We start from the raw sequence: 8768 nt of genomic DNA, 5'->3' as shown, positions 1-8768 counted from the left end.
CCCCGGTCGCACGCGAGCGCTTAGGGAACGAAGCTTAACTTACATGGCCCTCCAGTATTTAAACTTACTGTACATAATGTACTAGTAATCTAGTATAGGTGCTACATCAGGGTGGACACGGTCCGGGCCAGTCCGGTCCCTAACCGAGCCGTCGTTTGGACCGGCCGTCGGCGGTCCGGTCCGGACCGGACCGAGCAGCGTCGCGGTCCTGTTTTCAGGGACCGGACCGCAGCGACGAAAGCCCGAGCCGGACCGAGCGGCTCGTTTGGACCGGCCAATGGTCACCCCAGAGCTCGCGCTGGAGCACGCGACGCGGGGAGGGCGCTGGAGGCAGCAGGGCTCGTCGTGGAGGTGTCCGGCGACTTCTATGACTCACGGTGGACGGCACGACGGCCAGGCAGAGCTCGGGCAGCAACAGCGACGAAGAATCTGGCACGACGGCTGGTGCATGACGGCCGGTGTACGACGGCGGTGTAGGGCCTCCCGCTTCAAGTTCTACCTTCCAGGTGATAGATCCGAGCATGGCGCATCCAGTTGACATGCTTTCCAGCGTTAGGGAGGCCGGTGGCCGCGCGGATGAACCACGGCGGCGCAGACCAGCACACGACCGACGCACCGACCACACGCCCGCCATACCTCAAAAAGTGAGGAGGTGATATATGTAGGCAGTACTCACTTCCTTTCTGTATATTGAAGAAGAATGAGTATCCTGGCCTTGGGTGGCAGGCTGAACCCCCAAAAGAAGAGAGTGCAGGCGATGCAGCTCCTGGGCTGCCGATTGAGAAAGGTTAGGGTTCAGCTGGACATCCCAAGCACCATTAGAGAATTGGGAAGCAACTATGCAAAACTGTCCTTAGCATAGGTGTAGAGAGTTGGTAGCTCGTGACTTAGACGCCCAACATCCAGCCATTTGTCTTGCCAAAAAGAAAGAAGGCTCCCATTCCCGACAGAGCAGCCAGAACCATAGGAATAAACCGTTTGAAGCCCTTCCAAATAGGTGAATCCCTGCTCTGAGCCCCTTGCGGTATACGACGAACGCAGTACTGTGAAGCGAACCACTGGAAACAAGGAATATCCGAGTGCTGCAGAACTTTCGCTGAATTTGCATAACAAAGCTTGGTTGTGGGCTTGCATAACAAAACTTGCATAACAGAGCACAAACTCCTAGTGATTTTGTAATAGTTTGGATTAATCATGTACATAGTAGGATGTAGAGACCAATAGAGTCTTCCTGCCGATTATCTAAACACCTCACACCTTTAGTGCGAAGAAATACAACCACATAACAAAAAGTGTATACAAAAGGTAAACATGCAACAGATGTACTCCCTCCGTTCCTAAATATTTGTCTTTTTAGAGGTTTCCAATAGTGACTACATACGGAGCAAAATGAGTGAATCTACACTCTAAAATATGTCTATATACATCCGTATGTGGTGACCATTTGAAATTTCTAAAAAGACAAATATTTAGGAACGGAGGGAGTATAAGCTTGAAATAATTGGATCAATAATTCGTACCTATGCCTTGAACAATCGCAGCATGCAGCGCATTTCGCCGTCCGTGATACAAGAGATTCCCATTGCTCTTGTCATGTAGTGTGTGTTATCTCTATTCAGTGAAATTGCTAGGTACAATGAAGTGCCTTCTTCAGAAGAATTAGACAACTTGTCGTCAGCCTTAAGTAGAGTGTCCACAATATCGTTTCTTCCCAGGCGGACAGCGTCATGCAAAGCCATGTCCTTATGACCGTTCTCCTTTCTCATGTTGTGATTTCCAGCTAGTGTAATGAGACAATAGAGCATTTGAGGTTTACCAGCTCTGGCTGCACAATGCAAGGGCGTGTCACCCTTTCTATTTACCTCAAACAGGAGGTCTTGGTCCCTCTTTGTTGATGATGGTAGCACTCTTGAGGAATTCTGCGCTGTCCCCATGGCTAGCAACCACATGTAGTGCAGCATCCCCCTCAGTGGTGACGCCCCAAAGAAGCCAAGCCGCTACTGGAAAAGAAGCTGCTGCTGGCAATGGCACCAAAGGCTGATGCTATTGCCGGGGTTGTATCCCACAAGCAAGCCAAGAAATGCTTGAGTAGGCATCACCATTGGTGGCTCTTGTGCGTCTTCCCTTCTAAAATGAAAATCCGACGCAGCCGAGGAGCCGAAGCACACGGATGCCAGCAGCAGGGGATTCATGGGCTCCGGGGTCGATGTCATACCCCTGGCAGAACCACCATTGTTGGGCGACATTAACAGTGCATTAGGCAGGACGTGAGGTGCAATCCCGACGCTGGAAGCCGACGCCATCTCCCCAATCGGATATGCCTTCCACCTATGGGGCTTGTGTGCGCTCAACTTCTATCACTAGGTGGTGAAACTAGAGCAGCAATGACACAACGTGTGGTCTCCGGAAGAAGTTTAGCCTGACCCTATCGCCAACAACTCCTCGTTAACCACCACATATGTGCCTGTCGCGAATTCCATCGTATGGCGGTCGTTTAGGATTGAAGACTCCCATCGTGTGGTGGCCTGGTGGGTGGGCCTTACGGGTCAAAGATGATTTCTTCCCTTTTGGAACGTTCGCAATCAAGGATGGGGCGGAAGTACTAGGTTTTACAAAGATAACTAGATCATCGGTGTCGAGTCAATTGCAAAAAACTACCACATTTGCGACTAGGTTTGCGGAAAACCACCAAGTCGGTAATCCGTTGTAAAAAACACCGTGATTTCACTAAACTCTTTGCAAAAAGCACGGATCGAGTGATTTGGCTCGTTTGATCACTTTCTGACAAGTGGGGCCGGATTGTAAGGAGCTTAACTGGCAAAAAATTAGCACACACACCCCTAGATATTTACAAAAAACGCAATCAGATACCCGGTGTGGACAACCGTTGTGCACTGGCCTTGCCGCCCGGTGCGCACGGTGACGCCGTCATCGGCGTCGAAGACGGCTACGGCCATAGCGAATGACGAGGAGGCGGCTGCAGTGCGTGCATTTCCGAGGCGTTGGCCTGCCGGTGCTGCAGCGATGGTGGCGGCCGGGTCGTCGCCGTTGAGCACGCGGCAGGAACCGAGGCGGAGGGGCAGCAGTTCATGTTGGAAATATGCCCTAGAGGCAATAATAAATTGGTTACTATTATATTTCCTTGTTCATGATAATCGTTTATTATCCATGCTATAATTGTATTGATAGGAAACTCAGATACATGTGTGGATACATAGACAACACCATGTCCCTAGTAAGCCTCTAGTTGACTAGCTCGTTGATCAATAGATGGTTACAGTTTCCTAACCATGGACATTGGATGTCGTTGATAACGGGATCACATCATTAGGAGAATGATGTGATGGACAAGACCTAATCCTAAGCCTAGCACAAAGATCGTATGGTTCGTATGCTAAAGCTTTTCTAATGTCAAGTATCATTTCCTTAGACCATGAGATTGTGCAACTCCCGGATACCGTAGGAGTGCTTTGGGTGTATCAAACGTCACAACGTAACTGGGTGACTATAAAGGTGCATTACAGGTATCTCCGAAAGTGTCTGTTGGGTTGGCACGAATCGAGATTGGGATTTGTCACTCCGTGTAAGCGGAGAGGTATCTCTGGGCCCACTCGGTAGGACATCATCATATGCGCAATGTGACCAAAGAGTTGATCACGGGATGATGTGTTACGAAACGAGTAAAGAGACTTGCCGGTAACGAGATTGAACTAGGTATTAGATACCGACGATCGAATCTCGGGCAAGTAACATACCGATAGACAAAGGGAATTGTATACGGGATTGATTAAGTCCTTGACATCGTGGTTCATCCGATGAGATCATCGTGGAACATGTGGGAGCCATCATGGGTACCCAGATCCCGCTGTTGGTTATTGACCGGAGAACGTCTCGGTCATGTCTGCATGTCTCCCGAACCCGTAGGGTCTACACACTTAAGGTTCGGTGACGCTAGGGTTATAGAGATATTAGTATGCGGTAACCCGAAAGTTGTTCGGGGTCCCGGATGAGATCCCGGATGTCACGAGGAGTTCCGGAATGGTCCGGAGGTAAAGAATTATATATAGGAAGTGCTATTTCGGCCATCGGGACAAGTTTCGGGGTCATCGGTATTGTACCGGGACCACCGGAAGGGTCCCGGGGGTCCACCGGATGGGGCCACCTGCCCCGGGGGGCCACATGGGCTGTAGGGGGTGTGCCTTGGCCTATATGGGCCAAGGGCACCAGCCCCAAGAGGCCCATGCGCCAAGAGATGGGAAAAAGAGGAGAGTCCTAAAAGGGGAAGGCACCTCCGAGGTGCCTTGGGGAGGATGGACTCCTCCCCATCCTTGGCCGCACCCTTCCTTGGAGGAAGGGGCAAGGGCTGCGCCTCCCCCTCTCCCTTGGCCCTATATATAGTGGGGAAAAAGGAGGAGCAAACCAATCTGAGCCCTGGCGCCTCCCTCTCCCTCCCGTGACACATCTACCTCCTCCCGCAGCGCTTAGCGAAGCCCTGTTGGAATCCCGCTACTTCCACCACGCCGTCGTGCTGCTGGATCTCCATCAACCTCTCCCTCCTCCTTGCTGGATCAAGGCGTGGGAGACGTCTCCGTGCTGTACGTGTGTTGAACGCGGAGGTGCCGTCCGTTCGGCACTAGGATCATCGGTGATTTGAATCACGACGAGTACGACTCCATCAACCCCGTTCACTTGAACGCTTCCGCTTAGCGATCTACAAAGGTATGTAGATGCACTCTCCTTCCCCTCGTTGCTAGTCTCTCCATAGATAGATCTTGGTGACACGTAGGAAAATTTTGAATTTCTGCTACGTTCCCCAACAGTGGCATCATGAGCTAGGTCTATTGCGTAGATTCTATGCACGAGTAGAACACAAAGTAGTTGTGGGCGTTGATTTTGTTCAATATGCTTGCCGTTACTAGTCTTATCTTGATTTGGCAGCATCGTGGGATGAAGCGCCCGGACCAACCTTACACGTACTCTTACGTGAGACCGGTTCCACCGACAAACATGCACTAGTTGCATAAGGTGGCTAGCGGGTGTCTGTCTCTCCTACTTTAGTCGGATCGGATTCGATGAAAAGGGTCCTTATGAAGGGTAAATAGCAATTGGCATATCACGTTGTGGTTTTGCGTAGGTAAGAAACGTTCTTGCTAGAAACCCATAGCAGCCACGTAAAACATGCAAACAACAATTAGAGGACGTCTAACTTGTTTTTGCAGGGTATGCTATGTGATGTGATATGGCCAAAAGGATGTGATGAATGATATATGTAATGTATGAGATTGATCATGTTCTTGTAATAGATGATCATGGAGCCCCAAGATGGAGATCAAAGGAGCTACATGATATTGGCCATATCATGTCACTATTTGATTGCATATGATGTTTATCATGTTATGCATCTTGTTTACTTAGTACGATGGTAGTAAATAAGATGATCCCTCATTAAAATTTCAAGAAGTGTTCTCCCCTAACTGTGCACCGTTGCTACAGTTCGTCGCTTCGAAGCATCACGTGTTAATCGGGTGTGATAGATCCTTTCGTTCACATACAACGGGTGTAAGCAAGATTTACACATGCAAAAACACTTAGGGTTAACTTGACGAGCCTAGCATGTGAAGACATGGCCTCGGAACACAGAGACCGAAAGGTCGAGCATGAGTCGTATAGAAGATATGATCAACATGAAGATGTTCACCGACGTTGACTAGTCCGTCTCACGTGTTAATCGGACACGGCCTAGTTCACTCGGATCATGTAATCGCTTAGATGACTAGAGGGATGTCTATCTAAGTGGGAGTTCATACGATGAACTTAATTATCCTGAACATAGTCAAAAAGGATTTTGCAAATTATGTCGTATCTCACGCTTTAGTTCTACTGTTTAGATATGTTCCTAGAGAAAAATTAGTTGAAAGTTGATAGTAGCAATTATGCGGACTAGGTCCGTAAACTGAGGATTGTCCTCATTGCTTCATAGAAGGCTGATGTCCTTAATGCACCGCTCAGTGTGCTGAACCTCGAACGTTGTCTGTGGATGTTGCGAACATCTGACATACACGTTTTGATAACTACATGATAGTTCAGTTAAACGGTTTAGAGTTGAGGCACCAAAGACGTTTTTTGAAACATCGCAAAACATATGAGATGTTTTGAGGGCTGAAATTGGGATTTCAAGCTCGTGCCCACGTCAAGAGGTATAAGACCTCCGACGATTTTCTTAGCCTGCAAACTAAGGAGAAGAGCTCAATTGTTGAGCTTGTGCTCAGATTGTCTGAATACAACAATCATTTGAATCGAGTGGGAGTTAATCTTCCAGATAAGATAGTGATGTTTCTCCGAAGTCATTACCACCAAGCTGCTAGAGCTTCGTGATGAACCATAATATATCAGGGACATATATGATGATCCTTGAGATATTCGCGATGTTAGACACCACAAAAGTAGAAATCAAGAAGGAGCATCAATTGTTGATGGTTTGTGAAACCGCTAGTTTCAAGAAGGGCAAGGGCAAGAAGGGATACTTCGTGAAACGGCAATTCAGCTGCTGCTCTAGTGAAGAAACCCAAGGTTGAACCCAAACCCGAGACTAAGTGCTTCTGTAATAAAGGGAACAACCACTGGAGCAGAATTACCCTAGATACTTGATAGATTAGAAGGCTGGCAAGGCCGATAGAAGTATATTGGATATACATTGTGTTGATGTGTACTTTACTAGTACTCCTAGTAGCACCAGGGTATTAGATACCGGTTCGGTTGCTAAGTGTTAGTAAGTCGAAATAAAAGCTACGGAATAAACGGAGACTAGCTAAAGGTGAGCTAACGATATGTGTTGGAAGTATTTCCAATGTTGATATGATCAAATATCGTACGCTCCCTCTACCATCGAGATTGGTGTTTGCGTTGAGCATAGACATGATTGGATTATGTCTATCGCAATATGGTTATTCATTTAAGGAGAATAATGGTTACTCTGTTTATTTGAATAATACCTTCAATGGTCTTACACCTGAAATGAATGGTTTATTGAATCTCGATTGTAGTGATACACATGTTCATGCCAAAAGATAGTAATGATAGTACCACCTACTTGTGGCACTGCCACGTAAGTCATATCGGTATAAAACGCATGAAGAAGCTCCATGTTGATGGATCTTTGGGCTCGCTCGTTTTTGAAAAGTTTGAGGCATGCGAACCATGTCTATTGGTGTATATGCATGAAGAAACTCCATGCAAATGGACCGTTTTGTACTCACTTGATTTCGAATCACTTGAGACATGCAAATCATACCACATGGGCAAGATGACTGAAAGCCTCGGTTTTAGTAAAATGGAACTAGAAAGCAACTTGTTGGAAGTAATACATTTTGATGTGTGCAGTCCAATGAGTGCTGAGGCATGTAGTGGATATCGTTATATTCTTACTTCACAGATGATTTGAGTAGATGTTGAGTATATTTACTTGATGAATCACGAGTCTGAATTATTGAAAGGTTCAAGTAAGTTCAGGGTGAAGTTGAAATATCGTCGTGACAAGAGGATAAAATATCTATGATATGATCATAGAGATGAATATCTGAATTACGAGTTTGGCACAGAATTAAGACATTGTGGAAATCGTTTCACAGCTAATACAGCCTGGAACACCATAGTGTGATGGTGTGTCCGAACATCATAACTGCACCCTATGGGATATGATGCATACCATGATGTCTCTTATCAAATTACCACGATAGTTTATGGGTTAGGCATTAGAGACAACCACATTCACTTTAAAAGGGGCACTACGTAATTCCGATGAGATGACACCGTATGAACTATGGTTTAGAGAAACCTAAGCTGTCATTTCTTAAAAGTTTGGGGCTGCGACGCTTATGTGGAAAAGTTTCAGGCTGATAAGCTCGAACCCAAAGCGGATAAATGCATCTTCATAGGACAACCCAAAAACAGTTGGGTATACCTCCTGTCTCAAATCCTAAAGCAATAAGGGATTGTTTCTAGAATCAGGTCCTTTCACGAGGAAAAGTTTCTCTCGAAAGAATTGAGTGGGAGGATGGTGGAGACTTGATGAGGTTATTGAACCGTTACTTCAACTAGTGTATAGCAGGGCACAAAGAGTTGTTCCTGCGGCACCTACACCAATTGAAGTGGAAGCTTATGATAGTGATCATAAAACTTCAGATCAAGTCACTACCAAACCTCGTAGGATGACAAGGGTGCGTACTACTTCAGAGTGGTACGTAATCCTGTCTTGGAAGTCATGTTGCTAGACAACAATGAACCTACGAGCTATGGAGAAGCGATGGTGGGCCTGGATTCCGATAAATGGCTCGAGGCCATATAATCCGAGAGAGGATCCATATATGAAAACAAAGTGTAGACTTTGGAAGAACTACTTGATGGTCGTAAGGCTGTTGAGTACAGATGGATTTTAAAAGGAAGACGGACAATGATGGTAAATGTCACCATTAAGAAAGCTCGACTTGTCATTAAGATGTTTTTCGACAAGTTCAAAGAGTTGACTACGATGAGACTTTCTCACTCGTAGCGATGCTAAGAGTCTGTTGGAATTATATTAGCGATTACTGCATTATTTATGAAATCTTGCAGATAGGATGTCAAAACATTGTTTCCTCGACGATTTTCTTGAGGAAAGGTTGTATGTGATACAACCGGAAGGTTTTGTCAATCCTAAAAGATGCTGATAGGTATGCAAAGCTCCAGCAATCCTTCTGAGGACTGGAGTAAGCATCTCGGAGTTGGAATGT

The 8768-nt window shown here is 46.5% G+C and overlaps 1 pseudogene; it reads right to left on the bottom strand.

Annotated features, from left to right (window-relative positions):
• Nucleotides 1-1506: 1506 nt before the first annotated feature.
• Nucleotides 1507-2303, bottom strand: LOC147988511 (uncharacterized; annotated as a pseudogene).
• Between the last annotated feature and the right edge of the window lie 6465 nt (nucleotides 2304-8768).

This window comes from Triticum urartu, chromosome 1A, assembly GCF_056163025.1.
Source record: "Triticum urartu cultivar PI428250 chromosome 1A, HENAU_Tu73, whole genome shotgun sequence".
In the NCBI taxonomy this organism is placed as follows: Eukaryota; Viridiplantae; Streptophyta; class Magnoliopsida; order Poales; family Poaceae; genus Triticum; species Triticum urartu.
This window is presented reverse-complemented; position numbering and strand designations above follow the sequence as displayed.